The sequence below is a fragment of the Triturus cristatus genome, chromosome 12 (assembly GCF_964204655.1).
Source record: "Triturus cristatus chromosome 12, aTriCri1.1, whole genome shotgun sequence".
Classification (NCBI taxonomy): domain Eukaryota; kingdom Metazoa; phylum Chordata; class Amphibia; order Caudata; family Salamandridae; genus Triturus; species Triturus cristatus.
The window spans coordinates 9,088,686-9,110,955 of record NC_140595.1 but is presented as its reverse complement, the minus strand read 5'-3'; the positions used below and the strand labels follow the sequence as shown (position 1 = coordinate 9,110,955).

Here is a 22,270-nt window from a genome sequence, read left to right as displayed (position 1 = left end):
CCATCTACATGTCTGTTGTGCACGTTAAGAGTGGACCCCCCTCAGCGTCCCAACTTGCAACCAGCACTGCCCGCTTGCCAGGAGGAGGCGATCCTGTCTCCATTCTGCGGCAGGCCGCTTCTCAGGCCTGCCACCATGCAGCGCTCTATGTGCCTGGTTATTCTTTTCCGGCCCAGGGTGCCAGTGAAGATCAATGGGCCATGCGGAGACTTCTGTTCCTCCGGTTCTGCAGTTCCATGTCGAGGCGGGGGACGTCTCGGGCTGTGCCCTGCAGGGGATAGAAGTGTCCGGGCCCAGTCCGGGCCTATTCACCAGTCAATGCAGCCATCACCCCGCTCTGCCAACTGCAGTCGCCGCCATGCTGGGTGCCGCCTCCGCCAATCTCACCAGCAGCTCGGGGGCCCCTGGAATGGAACGGGCTTAGAAATGCAGCACGGCAGGCACCGGGAAGACGGAGCGCGAAGGAGACATGTCCTACTCCATTGCTCCCATGGCCACGCCCCCGTTGTCAGATTTTAAGATTGCAGGTACATCCCATTACGCAAAGATACCATCTAATTTTTGAATAAACTTTTCATGTGTAGTGGACAAATGGTCTTCTACCAATAGAATACAGGAGTATTTATCAACAATAACTTGATGACGTCCATTCTCAAGAGGACCAAAGAAATCAATAGCAATTTTCTCCCAAGCATGATGTGGCAATTCTGAAATATTCAAAGCGTGCTGAATGACTTGAGATGAAAGACAGCTGCGTATGTGACAAGTCTTAAATTATTTTTCGACACTTTTGTCAATATACGGAAACCAGACGCGATCACTGATAGCTCTCTTAGTGGCAAGTATTACTCTATGTCCCTCATGGGCAACGTTGATTACTTGCTATTGGAGTCTCTCGGAAATAACAATTTGCTAACCTCGCAGAATGAGGCCTTCTTGAGTAACTGAAAGTTCATCTCTTACTTTTTTGTACTTCAAATACTCACTGTCATTAATGAGAGGTCTTGAGTGCTGGTTCCACAATTGATGAGCACTAATGTGTTTTAACTTTAACATGTCACTATCTTGGCGGTGACAATTTGTTCTAAAGACATGGTAGCTGGTGTGCTCGATGTTACAATAAAATTGATGTAGGCTTCTGCTGTCTTAGATGGGGTACAAGGATTGTACCTAACCCAACAGGGATAGCGTTCACTACAACCTCTAAAGTTTAGGATTTAAGTAGGCGATTTCAGTGGCACTCTCAACAGCTTGCTAGATTTTTTGGAAGCTCCTCTCATATTCTCGTGAACAATGAAAAGATACATTATTTTTCGTTAGTTCTCTTAACGGTGAACTGACTGAAGCAAAGTCTCGTATGTATCTAGAACAGTAGCTGACCATTCCAAGAAGTGATTGTAACATAGAAATGTCTTGTGAGGGAATTGCAGTTGACAATGCTTGTACTTTAGCTGGTTCAGATTTCATGCCCCCATCATAAAAGGCACACACAAAGAATTTCAAGCTTTTCTTGTGCAATTCACATTTGTCAGCATTCAGAGTTAAGCCTGCATTGTTCAGCAAACTACATACTTACATGAGAGGTTTGTTGTGCTCTTTCTGTGTAGCTCCAAAAACCAATATGTCATCGCTATAGTTAAATGCATTTACTACAGGCTGTATGATACGTCGAATTACATCCTGGAAACGTTATGCAGCAGAGGATATACCAAAAATCAATTGCTTGCAACAAGATAAACCAATATGTGTAGAAAAGGTTGTAATGTATTTGGATTTTTCTTCTTCTTCCAATTGGTGATTTCCTTTATTGAGGTTGAGATGAGAGAACTTTGCACTATTCAATTGAGTTTCAGCAGTGTGCAGACAGGGATGTCTCTCTCACTCATTTGCTTTGTTGGCTGACGCATGTCAACGCATATGCGTACAGTTCCTTCACTGTCTCTTTTAGGCACTAGTACAATGGGAGAAACCCATGGTGTCGAACAAGTGGAGTGTTCATTCGTGTCATGTTTAAGCAATGTATGAAGTTCCTTTTCAACAGCTTCTTGCAAGTGAAACACAACTTGTCTGTATCTTTGAGCAACAACACGAACATCCTCATTTATGTGTAACTTTACTTTCATTGTTTTGAGTTTTCCTGACCCATGAAGTAATGAAGGAAATTGACTTACAATTTCATGATGAGCATTCATATTGTATTTCACTGATATCAGTCCCGTATCAGCAGCAGTGTTGAAACTCAGCAAACAATCACTTGAAGCACATGAATGTGCGCTTGTACCACAGTTTTCTTATATTTCATTGTGGCTACAAACAAACCTAGCCTTTTTAGGGGGGTTGAGGCAGCCCATGTGTATACTTTAGTCTTTCACTTTTTAAGTTGCGGTAACAGAGATAATTCTTGATACTTCTCCTCAGGCATGATATTTATTGATGCACCGCTATCAGTTATGAATTGTATTGGACGCCTGTTTATCTTTAGAGTGTCATTGTCACTTTTACTGGAAACTGATACTGAGGTGTTGCCGTAGTCAAGGTGGCTGGTGACCAGGGCCTGAGAGATGGTCTTTCTGGTGTTGGTTGGGATCCATCTGAAAATTCTGTGGAGAATGCAAAAACAGGAGACTGCGTTAACGTGTCATTTCATGGTCAGTTGGCTGTCGAGGTTGCGTGCGTGGTCGGTCGGTGTGGGTCAGAGTTTTGCAGGCCATTTAGCTGTGGTCCCATGCAGAGGTGTTCTTCCCAAAGATAAGTACTTCAGTTTTGTTAGAGTTGAGTTGGAGGCAATTGTCTGCCATCCATGTGGCTAGGCTGGTCATGGTGTTGCAGAAGTTGATTTGGAGGGGTCCTCTGTGAGCCAGAGGATCAGTTGGAGTGTCGTCTGCATAGGAGATTATGTGGTCTGTTCGATCCAACGACGTCTGCTAGGGGAGGAGGGTGCCATGTAGATGTTGAACAGGGTGGGCTGAAGGGTGATCCTTGTGGTACGCCACATACGATGTCTTTGGGTGCGGAAGTGAAGGGAGGCAGTCAAATGCTCTGTGTGCATCCTGTAAGGAAGGAGGTGATCCACTTGAGGGCGTATTGCTTAATGCATATATCATAGAGTCTGTTGATGAGGGTGCTGTGGGAGACTGTGCCGAATGCCGCCGAGAGGTCGAGGAGGATCAGGGCCACAGTTTTTCCAAGGTCGAGGAGTGTTCTGATGTAGTCTGAGGTGGCAATCAGTGCAGTCTCAGTGCCGTGGTTGGCATGGAATCCTGATTGATAGGTGTCCAGTTGGGGATTTTGTTCCAGGAATTTGGTGAGCTGCTGGTTGATGGCTTACTGGATAACTTTGGCCAGGTAGGGGGATCAGGCAGATTTGACGATAATTTTTTTATATTGTTGTGGTCAGCTGAGACTTTTCTCTCCAATAACCACGCCACACACAGAGTTAGTTTACATGTCTATATTCCGCTGTGTGTAAGTCAGAACTCAACATTTTAAGCCTACCTTCAACTAAATTCAAGCTAGCCAGGCTGATGAGGTGTGTTACCCTTAAACCGGTCCCAGGATGCTTGTTTTCGGTTCAGGGAAAGCCTGGCCTGGCCTCGCAGTTCGGGCTGAACTGTTCCCATGAGGCACAGGGGTCAAGACTGATTTACATATGGTTGTGTCTGAACTGGGGTGGCGAAGCCAGCTAAAGAACGATGATGGATTCAACCCAGAGTTTCAGCTCTCTGTCCATCATCTCCTTGTGTTTGCTTTGTGCGGAAATTAGCACCAGATCAACACCTACGTTCATCAGCCATCATATCTATAATAGGACTGAACTGTGACACATGGTGTGATATCATAGGAGTTGTCTGGTTTTTTTTTTGGTGTTATAAACTGTTTCGATTAGCTGCTGTGATGTTGCAGTAAAAGAAAGAGAAACATAATTTGAGCCTCCAGGCCTGACACCACAGAAGCATAATCCTCCTTCCATTGACTCCGTTCAATGGAGTGGTCCAGTGTGCACTTTGCAGACCATCCCTAAGCCTCTCTTTGGTTTGCACTACGTCCAGATTCTCCAGTGGTCTGCACTTTGCCAACAGTCCCCTAACATTACACTGTGCTGACGGTACTTGACGCTCCCAGAGTCTGCACTTGCAGACGGTCCCTGGCTTTGGTGACCTACAGTTTGTAGATAGTACTTGATCCTCCCTTTCGTCTGCACTATAGGGACACTCCCGGAGTGTGCACTTTGTAGACACTCCCTCGTCGTTAGGGGTTTGCATTTTGCAGACTGCTTTGAGTCTTCCCAGGTCTGCGCTTTGTAGGTAGCCCGGTTCTAGAGACCCTGTGTCTCCCAGCGTCCTCACTTGACAGTTCATTGGCCCTGCCTAGAAGCCCACTCTGAGCAATCCGTGGTCCTCCCTGTGACCTACACTCTTCAGTCTTACTGTACAAAAACTTTTTGACACCTCCAAGGTCTCACTTTACAGATGGTCAGAGACTCTCCCAGTGTTTGCCGACGATCCCTGCTCGTCCGCGTGTTGTACTGATGCTTGTAGCCAGCCCTAAGTGTGCAGTTTGCAGACGGTCCCTGGTTTTCGTGAGGTGTACACTTTGCAGACAGTCTCTGATTGTCGCGAGAGCTGCACTTTGCAGACGCTCCCTGCTCTCCTGTAGCAGTTTCTCTGATTCATTAGTCTGGAATGTACATCTCATTGGCTCCTCGTCGACCAATGAGGCTTCGGCCCTTGGCCACGCCCCGGGAGGGGGCAGGGCATTAAAACAAACACTATTACAATAAAAGCAGATTAAAGATCAGGCGGAGGAGCGGCGGCCGAGAGGGGTAAGGGGGGTGGGGGGGCAGAGGGGTTCAGGAGGCTGGTGGGGAGAGCGGGGTTTGAGGGGCAGAAGGCTAGAGTGGTGGTGGTGGGGAGAGCAGAGGTTTAGGGGTAGGAAGCCAGAGGGGCTGGTGGGGGTCAGGGGGCAGCTGGTGGCGAGAGCTGAGGTTTTGGGGCCAGGAGATCAGAGGGGCGCGTGGTGAGAGTGGGGGTCAGGAGGGAGCTGATGGGGAGAGCTGAGGTTTAAAGGGCAGGAGGTCAGAGGGGCTGGTGGGGAGAGTAGAGTGGTGGTCAGGGGCAGGAGGGAACTGGTGGCGAGAGCAACATTTAGGGGATGGAGGCCAGAGGAGCTAGTGAAGAGAGCAAGGGGTTCAGGGGCATTGGGGGTTGGTGGGTAAGGAAGGAGTTCAGGTACAAGAGGGGGTGTGGGGGGAGGTCAAGGCATTGAGGGAAATGGTTCAAGAGGGAGACGAGGGATGATCGGCTTGTGGGGGCAGTAGGTAGAGAGGTAATTGAGAGGCTTTGAGAACCAAGGGGGCTGTTTGAGTGGTATGAGGTGTTCGTGGGAGCTGAGTAACTTGGGGAGCCTGTGTTCTCTGATGAAGAGCAGAATGGGCTATAAGGGCGGGAGGACGTGGAGGGGCCCTATGAATATCCCTATGAATGTCCGTGTGCCATTAAGGGCTTGGTTGGTAAATTAGGCGGGGTGAAGGGATGGTCAATCGGTTAGGGGGGCCCGGATGGAGACACTGCGCGAGAGCAGGCCTGTGACTCCATCACGGGGGAGCCTCTGCTCACTCAACTGTCCCGAACTTTACTCCTGGGCGGGGAGGGCTCGGTGCTCTCTGGATACTTTCCTAGATTTTGCCTGGTGGTTGCACCTCTTTATTGGTAACCGGGGTGGGCTGGGGTGCCAATCCTGGGTGGGGTGTCCAGAGACGTGGGGCGCACAGACCCTCATTGGTACTCATGTGTCTGGTGGGAGCAGGGGCGGCAAATGGTGTCAGCGCCTTGGTTACGTGGGCCTCTGCGCCTGGACGTGTGTGTGGGGGGCTGCACCCCTGTGACTGAGGGGTCGTTTGATGAAACCAGGTGTGTCCATCTGAGGTGACGGGTGGCTCTGTCTCTGGATGGGGTGGCTGGTGGATGTTTGCGGCTGGGGTATATTGCTGTGGCTGGTAGCGGTTGTTTCTGGGTGCCGCGGGTTGGTCTGTGCCTGCGGTGCTCCACCTCTGGCTCTTTACTGAAACTTAGATAACTGGACATGGCACCTGGCGTGGGCACGTTGCTGTGGCACTTGAATCTCGATCTCTTGGGCTGGCTGGATGCTCGTAGCTGTTTCTTAGACGGGTAAGCGTGGGGGGTTTCTGAGCGAGTCTGTTGGCTAGTGCGGCTGATGGGCTGATGTAGGATTGAACTATTGTTGAGGTCGGTGGATGACTTCTGTTTCTCAGGCGAGTGTCACCTGTGTTTGGGCTCGGAGTATCTGTCGTTGCACGGGCATGAGATGGCCGGATCTCTGCTTGGGGTGATTGCAGGACTTAATTTGAGCACTGGTGCCGGTGCACCTGTCTGTCAGACTTCTGCTGTCTGAAGGGAGCTGTGACAGATGTTTGCTGTACTATAAGCCCCACACGCCGCCCTCTCGTGGCCCTTGGCACTCAACACTATGATATATTGTCGTGCCTGAGCAGACACTGGTGCCAGGGCAGGCAGTGGTGCCACGGTGGTCCGAGGGGCTCTTTAATCTCTGCCCCACGGTTCGAGGAAACCAATGAAGGTTCATGGATCTGTGAACTGGAAATGACAGATTTTCAATAATCTGATCACTGTTCGAATCAGCTATTGATCCCTGCAGCATTCAGCAGCTTGTGGGCCAGCAGGCACTTTCTACAGAAATGCCCCGACTTTATAGATTCTGTCCCCCCCCCCCCCCCCTGGGGAAGGAGTCCTGCCCCCCCCCCCCTCCTTCCTGCAGGGAGTGTTCACTCGGAGCTGCCAAGGGCCCTTTGCCTCCACAGTAACACGTCGGGAGCCACACTGCTTCCCCCTAACTCACTGCCCCGCATCTGCATCTTCCACGGGGTCGCTTCTGTCTGGGGTGGGGGGGGGGGTCTTTTGTCGAGTGGTGCCCCTTGTATCAGTACTCTGCACCCGTAAGGTGTCTGCGCAGGCATTGAAGTAAGGACTTTGTCTCCTAGCGTGCCATTTGTTTCTTTAAGGGTGACTTGATTGAATGCCCTAAAGGGAGGCTTTTGAGCCCTAATTGGACTGTAGGTTCTAGGGAGAGTGTAGGCACAAGGTGGAGTCCTATGTGTCCCGGGATAGCTGCATGTCTTATGGCGTGGCCTCTAGGCCACAGGGTTTACTACACTTCCTGGAGCACAGATTCTAGGTTGTCTGTATGCCCTAGGGTGGGGCATCTGTGTTCCTGGGATGGCTGTGAGGCCTGTGTGGTCCAGAGTGGGTGAAGCATTATGGTGATGTCTGTAGACCTCAGAGATGACTGTTTGGCCTTAAGGTTGGGGTTGTGGGCCCCAGAGTGGGTGCAAACCAGATCGTGAGGTCTGTAGACCCCAGGATGACTATGCCCTAGGCTGAAGAGGGTGGATGTAGTGCTTAAGGCGAGGTATACAGGCCTAGGCTCTGGGGCCCAGCGTGACAGTAAGCCGGTGGGTGAGGCCTGTGGCACTCAGTGTGAATCTATGCCCTAGGGTGTGACATATGGCAATGGGGTGGGTGCAGGCTGTATGGTAATGTCTGTAGGCCCTGGATGACTACGCCCCAGAATGAGGCCTAAGAACCACAGGGCCCCTGTTGGTCCTGGTGAGAGGGTTAGGGTGCCTATGGGCACTGAGCCCCTGGATTGAGATAAGCCATGCCCAGGATGACCGCATGCTCTAGGATGAGGCTTGTGCCTCCAGGGTAACTGTAGGTCCTAGGGTGAGACCTATGGCACAAAGGATGGGTTCATTCCTTATGGTGAGTTATATGGGCATAAGGGTTCACTGCAGACCCCAGAGTGAGGCCTTTTAACCTCCCAGGGAGGCTGAAGCCCTCTGATATGGGCAGTGAGCCGCTGGGATGACACCTGCCACCTCCAGGGGGACAGCTTGCCCTAGGGTGAGGCCTGTGACCTCTGGGTGACTGGTTTCTAGGATGAGACCTACCCATCCCCTAGGGTGAGGCCTGTGGCCACGGATTGACCGTAGTTCCTAGAATGAGACCTACGCATGCCCTAGGGTGAGGCCTGTGGCCACGGAGTGACTGTAGGTCCTAGGGTGAGACTAATGCATGCCTTAGGGTGAGGCCTGTGGCCACATTGTGACCGTAGTTCCTAGGATGAGACCTGTGCATGCCCTATAGTGTGGCCTGCGGCCATCGGTGACACTAGTTCCTGGAATGAGACCTGTGCATGCTCTGGGAGTATGCCTGTGGCCACCGGGTGACCGTAGTTCAAGGGATGAGACCTGTGCATGCCCTAGGGTGATGCCTGTGGCCACGGAGTGACCGTAGTTCCTAGGGTGAGACTTATGCATGCCTTAGGGTGTGGCCTGCAGCCATCGGGTGACCCTAGTTCCTGGAATGATGCCTGTGACCACCGGGTGACAGTAGTTCCTAGGATGAGACGTGCATGTCCTAAGATGAGACCTGTGGCCACAGGGGGACCTTAGTTCCTGGGATGAGACATGTGCATGGCTAGGGTGAGGCCTGTGGCCACTGGTTGACTGTAGTTCCTAGGATGAGATCTGTGCATGTCCTAGAGCGGGGCCGGTTGCCACGGTGTGACTGTAGTTCTTGGGATGGGACATGGACATGGCCTAGGGTGAAGCCTGTGGCCACGGGGTGACCGTAGTTCTTAGTGTGAGACCTATGCATGCCCTAGGGTGTGGCCATGGGGTGACCGTAGTTCTTAGCGTGAGACCTATGCATGCCCTAGGAGAGGCCTCTGGCTACAGTGTGACCGTAGTTCCTATGGGGAGACCTAGGGATGCCCTAGGCTGAAGCCTTTGGCCACAGTGTGATTGTAGTTCCTAGGATGAGACCTGTGCATGCCCTAGGGTGGGATCTGTGGCCACGGGGTGACCGTAGTTCAACTGATGAAACCTGTGCATGCTCTAGGGTGAGGCCTGTGGCCATGGGGTGACCGTAGTTCTTAGGTTGAGACCTATGCATGCCCTAGAATGATGCCTGTGGCCACGGGGTGCCTAGTTCCTAGGATGAGATCTGTGCATACCCTAGGGTGGGGCCTGTGGCCACGGGGTGACCATAGTTCTTGGGGTGAGACCTCTGCATGCCCTAGGATGAGACCTGTGGCCACGGGGTGCCTAGCTCCTAGGATGAGACCTATGCATGCCCTAGGGTGGGGCCTGTGGCCACGGGGTGACCATAGTTCTTGGGGTGAGACCTCTGCATGCCCTAGGATGAGACCTGTGACCACGGTGTGACCGTAGTTTAAGGGATAAAACCTGTGCATGCCCTAGGGTGATGCCTGTGGCCACGGGGTGACCATAGTTCTTAGATTGAGACTTATGCATGCCCTAGGATGATGCCTGTGGCCACGGGGTGACTGTAGTTCTTAGTGTGAGATGTATGCATGCCCTAGGATGATGCCTGTGGCCACGTGGTGACCGTAGTTCTTAGTGTGAGACGTATGCATGCCCTAGGGTGATGCCTGTGCATGCCCTAGGGTGTGGCCTGTGGCCATGCGGTGACCGTAGTTTTTAGTGTGAGACCTGTGCATGCTCTAGGGTGCGGCCTGTGGCCACGGGGTGACCGTAGTTCAAGGGATGAGCCCTGTGCATGCCCTAGGGTGAGACTTGTGGCCACGGGGTGACCGTAGTTCAAGGGATGAGACCTGTGCATGCCCTAGGGTGAGGCCTGTGACCACGGGGTGACTGTAATTCTTAGGGTGAGACCTATGCATGTCCTAGGATGATGCCTTTGGCCACGGGGTGCCTAGTTCCTAGGATGAGACCTGTGCATGCCCTAGGGTGAGACCTGTGGCCACAGGGTGACGCTAGTTCAAGGGATGAGACTTGTGCATGCCCTAGGATTATGCCTGTGGCCACGGGGTGCCTAGTTCCTAGGATGAGACCTGTGCATGCCCTAGGGTGAGACCTGTGGCCACAGGGTGACACTAGTTCAAGGGATGAGACCTGTGCATGCCCTAGGGTGATGCCTGTGGCCATGGGGTTCCTAGTTCCTAAGATGAGACCTGTGCCTCCCTAGGGTGGGACATGTGGCCACAGGGTGACCGTAGTTCTTGGGATGAGAGGAGACCTGTGCATGGCCTAGGGGGAGGTCTGTGGCCACTGGGTGACCGTAGTTCTTAGGGTGAGACCTATGCATGCCCTAGGGTGGGGTCTGTGGTCACGGGGTCACCGTAGTTCTTAGTGTGAGACCTGTGCATGCCCTAGGATGTGGCCTGTGGCCACGAGGTGACCGTAGTTCTTCGTGTGAGACCTGTGCATGCTCTAGGGTGCGGCCTGTGGCCACGGGGTGACCGTAGTTCAAGGGATAAGACCTGTGCATGCCCTAGGGTGAGGCCTGTGGCCACAGGGTGACCGTAGTTCTTTGGGTGAGACCTATGCATGCCCTAGGATGATGCCTGTGGCCACGGGGTGCCTAGTTCCTAGGATGAGACCTGTGCATGCCCTAGGGTGAGACCTGTGGCCACAGGGTGGTGCTAGTTCAAGGGATGAGACTTGTGCATGCCCTAGGGTGATGCCTGTGGCCACGGGGTGCCTCGTTCCTAGGATGAGACCTGTGCATGCCCTAGGGTGAGACCTGTGGCCACAGGGTCACACTAGTTCAAGGGATGAGAACTGTGCATGCCCTAGGGTGATGCCTGTGGCCATGGGGTGCCTAGTTCCTAAGATGAGACCTGTGCCTCCCTAGGGTGGGACATGTGGTCACAGGGTGACCGTAGTTCCTGGGATGAAAGACCTGTGCATGGCCTAGGGTGAGGTCTGTGGCCACTGGGTGACCGTAGTTCTGAGGGTGAGACCTATGCATGCCCTAGGGTGGGGTCTGTGGCCACGGGGTGACCGTAGTTCTTAGTGTGAGACCTATGCATGCCCTAGGAGAGGCTTCTGGCCACAGTGTGCTTGTAGTTCCTAGGATGAGACCTGTGCATGCCCTAGGATGATGCCTGTGGCCTCGGGGTGACCGTAGTTCTTAGTGTGAGAACTATGCATGCCATATTTCGATGCCTGTGACTACGGGTGACTGTAGTTCTTACTGTGAGACTTATGCATGCCCTAGGATGAGACCTGTGGGCACGGGGTGACCGTAGTTCTTCGTGTGAGACCTGTGCATGCTCTAGGGTGCGGCCTGTGGCCACGGGGTGACCGTAGTTCAAGGGATGAGCCCTGTGCATGCCCTAGGGTGAGACTTGTTGCCACGGGGTGACCGTAGTTCAAGGGATAAGACCTGTGCATGCCCTAGGGTGAGGCCTGTGGCCACAGGGTGACCGTAGTTCTTAGGGTGAGACCTATGCATGCCCTAGGATGATGCCTGTGGCCACGGGGTGCCTAGTTCCTAGGATGAGACCTGTGCATGCCCTAGGTTGAGACCTGTGGCCACAGGGTGATGCTAGTTCAAGGGATGAGACTTGTGCATGCCCTAGGGTGGGACCTGTGGTCACAGGGTGACCGTAGTTCCTGGGATGAGAGACCTGTGCATGGCCTAGGGTGAGGTCTGTGGCCACTGGGTGACCGTAGTTCCTAGGATGAGACCTGTGCATGCCCTAGGATGATGCCTGTGGCCTCGGGGTGACCGTAGTTCTTAGTGTGAGGCCTATGCATACCCTAGGATGAGACCTGTGACCACGGGGTGACCGTAATTCTTAGTGTGAGAACTATGCATGCCATAGGACGATGCCTGTGACTACGGGTGACCGTAGTTCTTACTGTGAGACTTATGCATGCCCTAGGATGAGACCTGTGGCCACGGGGTGCCTAGTTCCTAGGATGAGACATGTGCATGCCCTAGGGTGGGGCCTGTGGACACGGGGTGACCATAGTTCTTAGGTTGAGACCTCTGCATGCCCTAGCATGAGACCTGTGGCCACGGGGTGCCTAGTTCCTAGGATGAGACCTGTGCATGCCCTAGGGTGGGGCCTGTGGCCACGGGGTGACCATAGTTCTTAGGGTGAGACCTCTGCATGCCCTAGGATGAGACCTGTGGCCACGGGGTGCCTAGTTCCTAGGATGAGACCTGTGCATGTCCTAGGGTGGGGCCTGTGGCCATGGGGTGACCATTGTTCTTAGGGTGAGACATCGGCATGCCCTAGGATGAGACCTGTGGCCACGGGGTGCCTAGCTCCTAGGATGAGACCTATGCATGCCCTAGGGTGGAGCCTGTGGCCACGGGGTGACCATAGTTCTTAAGGTGAGAACTCTGCATGCCCTAGGATGAGACCTGTGGCCTCGGGGTGGCCGTAGTTCTTAGAATGCATACCCCAGGGTGACTGTAGGTCCTAGAGTGAGGCCTTTGGTCCCCATGGTTGTTTTAGGCTCGAGAGCAGGGTTTGTATTCCCGCAGGGTGATACTAGCTAGGTCCTTGTCGTGCCCTGCCCCTCCCTCATTTCGTCAGTCTTCGACGTTAAGCCCCCCGGTGGTGGTGCTTGTGGCGGGGAGGAGGGGGTCCCCCAGGGCATGTTCGGATCTTTGTTTCCTCGGTTAGCCCTGCCTACCCCTCCTCCTACCCCCGGAATCCTCGCGGGCGGCAGATCCGGGACGCCCCCCCGAAGGGTGGCACGTGCACCCTCCCCCTCCACCCCCTGTCTTTCCTGGGGGGAGGCTGCGGATCCGGGGTGGCAGGTGTGCCAGTGCCGCCACCACCCACGCCCCATGTTCTCCCTGTGGGCCCGGGGTGCCACCTGAAGCGTGGCACGTGCCCCAGTGGAACTTCCTCCCCCCTTGCTCTCCTGGGGAGCGGGGGGCGCGCTTTGCTCTCAATGTAGGTTGCAGATCCGAGGTGCCATCTGATGGGTGGCACGTGCCCCAGTGGCACAGCCCCCTCTTTGCTCTCCTGGGGGAGGGGGTCCGCGCACTTGACTCTCCATGTGGACGGCAAATCCGGGGTGGCATCTGAGGGGTGGCATCTGAAGGGTGGCACGTGCCCCAGTGGGACCGGGGCCCTCCCTCCCCCATGCATAGCTCAGAGAAGGGAAGTGATACTCGGGGAGGGGGCGGGGGATGAGCTGGCAGATGTGCTGTGCTGGCAGGGGTGGGTGTTGGGGCAGAGGCTGCAAATGACTGCTTATTCAAATTGGCACTTTTGGTTTTCAGAAAAAAAAACTTCCCTTTTCCTGCTAAGCTTTGCATGCAGAGGCTCCGGGCCTGCAGGTACCCGCCTCCCTGCACCCCCAGAGACAGGTGCATAGGGGGGCATGGTGTAAGTGCCCCCGCCCCCTCCTCCCATGACAATGGGGCGGAGGTCTGTTTGTTTTTATTGCTGTGCGGCGCTGTTCGCTTTATTGTGCTCCTTTGTGTCTTCACCTTCAGAAAGCCGTCCCCTCCTCCCGCTCCCAAGGGTTAGGGACCGGGATTGGCCCACCCACCACCCTATCCTGCCCCTTTATGAAGCTCGGGCTCTGGCGGTAGGCGGCAATCCCACCTGCTGCTCTGGGGGTGCCATCTCAAACTGCACCACCCGGCCTGCTTTTCGAGCCTAGGCCCAGGGGAGACCCCCACCCACCGCATCGGAGGTGGAGAGCAGGGCTGCCTGGCCTCGAGGCAAACGGTGCAGTGTCGCAGCCAAGCCGGTGCCTCTGGAAGCCTTGAAGGCTTTGTAAAGCGCCCACCCCCACATGCCACGCTGTAGCTGAGGTTGTGAAGGCCTGCTAGGGCTGGGGTAGAGTCACTCGCGTTCTTAGCTCGTTTGTGATTAACTGCTAGGGCTGGGGTAGAGTCACTCGCGTTCTTAGCTCGTTTGTGATTGACTGCTAGGGCTGGGGTAGAGTCACCCGCGTTCTCAGCTCGTTTGTGATTGACTGCTAGGGCTGGGGTAGAGTCACTCGTGTTCTTAGTTCGTCTGTGAATGACTGCTAGGGCTGGGATAGTCACTCGCGTTCTTAGCTCGTTTGTGAATGACTGCTAGGGCTGGGGTAGAGTCACTCTGGATCTTAGCTAGTCTGTGAGTGATTGCTAGGGCTGGGGTAAAGTCACTCGGGATCTTGGCTCGTCTGTGAATGACTGCTAGGGCTGGGGTAGAGTCACTCGCGTCCTTTGCTCGTCTGTGAATGACTGCTAGGGCAAAGTCACTCGTGTTCCTAGCTTGTCTGTGAATAACTGCTAGGGCTGGGGTAGAGTCACTCTGGATCTTAGCACGTCTGTGAGTAATTGCTAGGGCTGGGGTAGAGTCACTCGGGATCTTAGCTCGTTTGTGAATGACTTCTAGGGCTGGGGTAGAGTCACTCATGTTCTTAGCTCGTCTGTGAATGACTGCAGGGGCTGGGGTAGAGCCACTCATGTTCTTAGCTCGTCTGTGAATGACTGCTAGGGCTGGGGTAGAGTCACTCACGTCCTTAGCTCGTCTCTGAATGACTACTAGGGCTGGGGTAGAGTCACTCGTGTTCCTAGCTTGTCTGTGAATGACTGCTAGGGCTCGGGTAGAGTCACTCGTGTTCCTAGCTTGTCTGTGAATGACTGCTAGGGCTCGGGTAGAGTCACTCGTGTTCTTAGCTCGTTTGTGAATGACTGCTAGGGCTCGGGTAGAGTCACTCGCGTTCTTAGCTCGTCTGTGAATGACTGCTAGGGCTCGGGTAGAGCCACTCGGGATCTTAGCTCGTCTGTGAATGACTTCAGGGGCTGGGGTAGAGCCACTCATGTTCTTACCTCGTTTGTGAATGACTGCTAGGGCTGGGGTAGAGTCACTCTCGTTCTTATCTCGTCTGTGAATGACTGCAAGGTTCAAGCTGATGGCTGAAGGCCCTTCTATAATAACATTAAAGACACCGGTCTGGAAGTAGCCTTGCGGGCAGCCTCCAGTCTCCGCTCCTACAGTGCTCGCTTCCTGATGGACACGCTCTAGCGGAAAATTCAAGGCTTGAAATGGCCTGCTTTTCGAGCCTAGGCCCAGGGGAGACCCCCACCCACCGCATCGGAGGTGGAGAGCAGGGCTGCCTGGCCTCGAGGCAAACGGTGCAGTGTCGCAGCCAAGCCGGTGCCTCTGGAAGCCTTGAAGGCTTTGTAAAGCGCCCACCCCCACATGCCACGCTGTAGCTGAGGTTGTGAAGGCCTGCTAGGGCTGGGGTAGAGTCACTCGCGTTCTTAGCTCGTTTGTGATTAACTGCTAGGGCTGGGGTAGAGTCACTCGCGTTCTTAGCTCGTTTGTGATTGACTGCTAGGGCTGGGGTAGAGTCACCCGCGTTCTCAGCTCGTTTGTGATTGACTGCTAGGGCTGGGGTAGAGTCACTCGTGTTCTTAGTTCGTCTGTGAATGACTGCTAGGGCTGGGATAGTCACTCGCGTTCTTAGCTCGTTTGTGAATGACTGCTAGGGCTGGGGTAGAGTCACTCTGGATCTTAGCTAGTCTGTGAGTGATTGCTAGGGCTGGGGTAAAGTCACTCGGGATCTTGGCTCGTCTCTGAATGACTACTAGGGCTGGGGTAGAGTCACTCGTGTTCCTAGCTTGTCTGTGAATGACTGCTAGGGCTCGGGTAGAGTCACTCGTGTTCCTAGCTTGTCTGTGAATGACTGCTAGGGCTCGGGTAGAGTCACTCGTGTTCTTAGCTCGTTTGTGAATGACTGCTAGGGCTCGGGTAGAGTCACTCGCGTTCTTAGCTCGTCTGTGAATGACTGCTAGGGCTGGGGTAGAGCCACTCGGGATCTTAGCTCGTCTGTGAATGACTTCAGGGGCTGGGGTAGAGCCACTCATGTTCTTACCTCGTTTGTGAATGACTGCTAGGGCTGGGGTAGAGTCACTCTCGTTCTTATCTCGTCTGTGAATGACTGCAAGGTTCAAGCTGATGGCTGAAGGCCCTTCTATAATAACATTAAAGACACCGGTCTGGAAGTAGCCTTGCGGGCAGCCTCCAGTCTCCGCTCCTACAGTGCTCGCTTCCTGATGGACACGCTCTAGCGGAAAATTCAAGGCTTGAAATGGCGCCCCCAACTGCTACTCCAGACATCTGTTTTGTTCGCAGTGGCCTTCATTCAGGGATTGTCTGCTTCCCGGTTCAGCCACTGCAGCGCTGTGTGATCTTGGGGTAAATTGCTTTCTCCAGTTTGAGCCACATCACTTTGTTTTAGTACGAGAATAGAGTGGCCACTCTGCTTCGATATGTCATTGAGAGCCCTCTGTGTGAATACCCCATTCTAAACCTTGTTTATTCACTTCCCGGAGAGAGCAAGAGTTGGAAACCAAAGTTGTTCCTCCCCCCCCCCCCCCCCCCCGTTACTCCATCACAAAGGAATGACTGCTCATTGACAGGGCTTCCAGAGAGTCTGTCGGTGCAGCACTGGCTCGCTGCTTCACGGGTGAAGGATGGTACAGAACGTGGCCAGGTGTATACATTCCAGACCTGGAGGAGAGGCCATGTTCCGTTGGGCTTCTCGGCCTGTGCGTGGCATTTAAAATCGGGACGGATGATTTTGATGGCCATATGCAATTGTAGATGGGCAGGAAGTGAATATTTAGGCAGTGTTTTGTCACCTCGGGGCTCTGAGTGACCCTTCTATAGACTATAGTTCTGTTTGGGCTCCTCTCGTTCACAGAGAGTTAACCTTGGTCCCCGTTTCACTTTATTAGTTGAATGTATACAGAGTACCACCCTTATCGCCTGCTGAAAGATCATCCGATGCTCCAATGTGCTCTTGTTACAGTGGTCATGTCCAACTTTGTCTACTGCAACAGCCAGTGTGATGATGTGCCCAGCACATCTCTCTCAAAGCTCCAGAGGCTTCCAACCTGCAGCTTGCTTGTTCTTTATGAAAACTGATTAGTAACACAACCCTGAAATCTCTCTATGGGCTCCCACCCTACCAGAGCTTCTTGTCTGCCTACCATGGCCTACTGATGATCTTCCCTTCAGGTGCAAGCGGTACAGTGGTTGCTGAAGCCACGGTTCTTCCCCGTGGTCTGTCAGTCTTGTGTGTCACCCGTGGCCTTCTGAGGCTCCTTCCAGTACTAGCTGTACAGTGATTGTTGTAACCACGGTTCTTCCCGTGGTCTTTCGGTCTTGGGTGTGCCACCCGTGGCCTACTGATGATCCTTCCTTCAGGTGCAAGCGGTACAGTGGTTGCTGTAGCCACTGTTCTTCCATGTGGTCTGTCAGTCTTGGGTGTGTCACCCTTGGCCCACTGATGATCCTTTTAGTGCAAGCAGTACAGTGGTCGCTGTATCCACGGTTGTTCCCGTGGTCTGTCAGTCTTGTGTGTCACCCGTGGCCTTCTGAGGCTCCTTCCAGTACTAGCTGTACAGTGATTGTTGTAACCACGGTTCTTCCCGTGGTCTTTCGGTCTTGGGTGTGCCACCCATGGCCTACTGATGATTCTTCCTTCAGGTGCGAGCGGTACAGTGATTGCTGTAGCCACGGTTCTTCTCCGTGGTCTGTCAGTCTTGGGTGTGTCACCCGTGGCCTACTGATGATCCTTCCAGTGCAAGCAGTACAGTGGTTGCTTTAGCCACGGTTCTTCCCCGTGGTCTATCAGTCTTGGGTGTGTCACCCATGGCCTACCGAGGATCCTTGCAGTACAAACAGTACAGTGATTGCTGTATCCACGGTTCTTCCCCGTGGTCTGTCAGTCTTGGGTGTGTCACCCGTGGCCCACTGATGATCCTTCCAGTGCAAGCAGTACAGTGGTTGCTGTAGCCACGGTTCTTCCCCGTGGTCTGTCAGTCTTGGATGTCACCCGTGGCCTACCGAGGATCCTTCCAGTACAAGCAGTACAGTGGTCGCTGTATCCATGGTTCTTCCCGTGGTCTGTCAGTCTTGGGTGTGTCACCTGTGGCCCACTGATGATCCTTCAGGTGCAAGCAGTACAGTGGTCGCTGTATCCACGGTTCTTCCCGTGGTCTGTCAGTCTTGGGTGTGTCACCCGTGGCCTACTGAGGATCCTTCCAGTACTAGCTGTGCAGTGATTGCTGGAGCCACAGTTCTTCCCCGTGGTCTTTCGGTCTTGGGTGTGTTACCCGTGGCCTACTGAGGATCCTTCCAGTGCAAGCAGTACAGTGGTCGCTGTATCCACGGTTGTTCCCGTGGTCTGTCAGTCTTGGGTGTGTCACCCGTGACCTACTGATGATCCTTCCTTCAGGTGCAACCAGTACAGTAGTCGCTGTATCCACTGCACCTCCGTGTGGTTTTTCAGAGCCCTCGTTTGTCATCCATGGAGTGTTGATTACCTTGTCCTACAGGTGCAAGAGATACCGTGGTCGCTTTATTCACGGATGAAACCACAGATTTTAGAGCTTTTTTGCTCGTCAGTGCCTGTTCACCTGGCTTCTAGGTGCTCTTCTCCTATGTGGCCTACCTGTCCTCGGGTCTACCTACCATGGCCTATTGATGACTCTACTGTTCAGCTTCAAGAGCTATGGAGGTCGAGCTATCCATGGTTCCTCTTGGAAATTCCCAGTGACTACAAACTCAAATATAGAAGGGCGTTGAAGACACACCCCTTCACCTCCGATTTGCGACTGCCTTCTTTGATCTCTTGCTCCTCCTTGAGGCTTTGTCATCCTGTTGAGGGCACTTTCTCATGTCTTCCTGGCGCTGTTCACCCTTGCAAGACTCTCTGCAAAACCTCGTCCATGCGACATATATTGCAGCTCTCCATCCCCTCCTAAATGCACACTGTCTAAAGGTGCTCCAAGGACCCTGCATGGTGGTAGAAACTCTTTACAGAAATCTTGCCCACCCCCGTAAAATAACAATAAGACACTTTTTGAATTGAGTTTTTTTTTTTTTTTTTGTGGCCAAGGAAACTGGAACTAGTTGGCTGACTTGGAGGACCAACCAGCGGTAACAATAGGTCCCCCACCCCGCCTATAAATGTTAATCAGAGACCACCATTGTCAAGTTCTTGTATTTGGATTCCTGTGCTTGCGTGTCTAGGCATGCAGGTACGCGTGGGAGGTGTCTGGTCTGTGGGCAGGTAGAGGTGGGCCACACCTGCTGCATGGTTTGTCTGAGCGCTCTGAGGGTGTGGACATGCTATTTCTTTCTGTATACTGGTCGCCCTTATTTATGTGTGTAATTTAGTTAGTAGGTCCCAGGTTAATGTATTGTCTTGAATTGCCGCCATGGTACCTGGCTTCGGCGCGACTCCTCCAATTCCCCCCTCCCGCAGCAGCAGGTACATTACATCCTGTAAGTCTGGTCAGGACTGCATTCCGTCCAGTGTTTTGCTCAAATTGCAGCAGATCAGGTTCTTCCCCCTGCAGCTCGTGTGAACTGGCCTGGTACAGAGGAGGGCGCTTGATATGATTTGTTTAGGTTTTGGGTGAAAAGATTGTAACTAAATAACATGTTGAAGTATCTAGTGATGAATGTCTTCAGGTTTTATTTTGTGTTTATTTTCCTGCTAAGCATGGTTTATTAACCCGTTTAGCATTAGTAAAGTGCAAACGCCTTGGTGTCTGCACACTCCTTCATGTCGGTGAAACTCTGTCAGCGACAGGTGTCCAGTGTTATCACCCCGCTCGATATCAGCCATTTTGTAATCCTCGGTGTGGTGGTGAGGTAAATTTGCTGTTGTGTAATCGAAGTGGAGGGTACGTAAATTGTCTTCGGATCCATGATACGTCTGTTATTTCAAGGTAGACCTTCCTTCTAGCAACTCGCACTTTTTTGAGCTAACCTTTGGCCAGCTTCCTCCCAGGGACACCTATTCTTTTTAGCTGTGACTCTTGAGAGACCGTCCCATAACTTAGCCATCAAATGGCTAAACGGAACCCGGTAAATTCCCTGCTTGCGTTCTCGACCATCAATGTTGCGTTCCACCTGGGGAAGATATCAAGTGGCTTTTAATGTCATATTGCAGCTTTGTCCCATAATGGAATGTTTCAGCCCTTCCTACTGAGCCCGTTCCGCTTCCTGGCTTGTAAGCGCTTGTTGTCCCATGAATGCTGTGGTCTGCTGAATCATCATTTAATTGTGCATTGGGAGGATGCTCAGACATCTAGATTAAAGAAATCCTGAGAAAGAAAGTAATGGAACCTAAGAACAAGTCTGGGCAATCAAGATGCAGATCTGAAGCCACCACCGCGAACCTGCGCGCTGGCGGTGCCGGCAGTCTACAGTTTCATGGGTAGCACAGGCTCGAGGGCACGTCTTCGTGGTTACGTTTTGGATTGCTGCTTGCACTTTCCGGCCTGGCTTGTGAGATAAGGGTAGGAACCAGTGACACGTTTTTCTACTTGCCCTTTGCCATCACGGTGAACCTTTTCTGTATGCGATCGGTGCAAGGGTTGTGTTGGGGCCCAGGGCATGGTCCTGTGAGAAGAAAGGGAACTTTCTGGTCTGTATCTTAAGGCTAGTCTTCGGCTAGGAAACCTTTTTTTTCCGGTTCTTCATAGTTGGGGTTGCATCCTAAGGCCTGGAAAGTGCCACGGCCGGTGCGTGTGCCAGCACTTTTTTACATCTGTTCGCCCTCCTGCTCGACCTGGTTGAACGCTGCAGTCTTACTTTATTTTACTTTACGGATGATACTCGAATCATCTTCTCTCTTTCATCTGCTCAGGACCACAATTCAGTGTCCTTGAATTCCTGCCTGGCTCAAATAACCTCATGGATGAACAGCAACTCGAAACTTAACGGAGAGAAGACTGAGGTTGCTGGTACTTGGAAAGAACCTGTCCCTGTGGGGGCCACAGCACTGGCTGTACACTCTGGGTGATATCTCTGTCCCGGCCCTCAAAATCCAGAATCTTGGCTTTTTATTGGACACTAAACTTTCCATGAAGCCTCAGGTGTCTCGTGACCCTGAAATGGCTACGGAAATTCATAGGGATACTCCCAGTTTCTGCCCAAAGAACTGTTATCCAGGCACTTTATTTTGTCCAGATTGTATTACATTAACATGCTTTACGTAGGGGTTGATAAAACCTCCATGAGACGCAAGCATGCAGGTCGGTGCCTAAACGTGCATCAATTACATCTCTCCTCCATGAGCTTCACCTGCTTACGTTGGAGAAAACCATCAAATTTAAGGACTTGTTCTGCGTCTACAAAGCAAGGGCAGGGATGCCCTCCACCATATTATGGCAAGATAGTTTTATCAGCCTGTTCGCTCTCTGCGCTCTAGCAACCCTCCTTGTACATTGTTCCTAGGATCAAACTGATTCGCATTGGGAGGTCGTCACTTTGCATAGCTTGGCTCCAAGCTCTGGAATACTTGAGAGACTATACTTCGCTGACAACCTCTTGCAGACAACTAAAGACTTGGATGTTCTGGCGGAACCCTACCTGTAGCTAAAAGCACCAAGAAACCCCGAGTGGGTAGATGTCGCGCTATATAAGCCTCTTAACTGCTTGGACACAGGGCCAGGATTGGGCCAGGGTCTGCTTGTCAGTGAATTGGCCGGAGAATTTTAACTCCAAGCTGTATTTGTCATTCAAGGACATTCTGAGGGTGCTGGGACCTTTTCTAAGAGCAGTCTACATACAGGTCCTACTGCATCCCGAGGCTGAACTAGTTACGGCTCCTTCGTGTGAGCTGTCAGGGGACTCTGCACTGAACCCGAGGGCCCTCCCATCCTCTTGCTTGGGGTGCAGAACACAACATATCTTTCGCCATTTGTTTGATTGGTGGTGTGAACTGGACCCTGGAGTGAATGCAGATGTTGATTCTCACTGGATGTAGGATGGGATTGCATAACTTCCAAATGTCGCCATGTCATGAGTGATGCCCTTAGCCAATCCTTGCTTTTCAGACAACAGCACTTGGCGATTGAAAGGGGGGCGCTCTGGTTGGTTGCAAAGAATGAGGCTGTCGAAACAATATGGTAAAGGGAGCCACCTCTGTCTGCATCTTCCCTACACCCTGCAAAAACGTCAGTGTAATCCCCTGCAAATTCCTTATTTTTAACCAGGTTGCACATTGCAGGTGTATTAGCTGCCCGCCCATATCACCCTTCCTCTCCCACCCCTGACACACCTTTAACAGAAGAAAAACAGATTGAAATAACTTGATTAGCTGTTGTGTGGTTGAGCAGGTTTCTCTGCTAGACCCGCACGTTAGGTTTTACAAATGCACCCCTCTCATAATCCTCTGAATGTACTTGGTTCTGGTAACCGTTTCTACATCCGAGGATCCCTCCCTCTCCTGGCTTTAGGAACTTTCATGCTATGCAATGTTGTTTCACCCACCTTCTGGCTGCATTTCTCCTATGTTCTGCTGCTTTCACCTGGTTTCTAGTAGCGTTGCTGCTATCGTGTATCTTTGTCACTAACCTTTTTTTTCTCCATTTGGTAGTGTTTTATGTAGCTCTTCAAAAGCCTATTG

General features: G+C 52.6%; 1 protein-coding gene across 2 annotated transcripts in view; it reads left to right on the top strand.

Moving 5' to 3' along the window:
* Positions 1 to 4,746: 4,746 nt before the first annotated feature.
* ARID3A (AT-rich interaction domain 3A) overlaps positions 4,747 to 22,270 on the top strand; it is a 211,397-nt gene continuing 193,873 nt past the window's right edge. The window contains exon 1 of one of the 2 annotated variants that reach the window (XM_085638946.1): positions 4,747 to 4,822. The gene's annotated coding sequence lies outside the window, so the exon portion shown is untranslated. Of the gene's footprint in view, positions 4,823 to 15,035; positions 15,056 to 22,270 lie in introns of those variants that run through there. The other variant, XM_085638947.1, reaches the window with a different exon arrangement.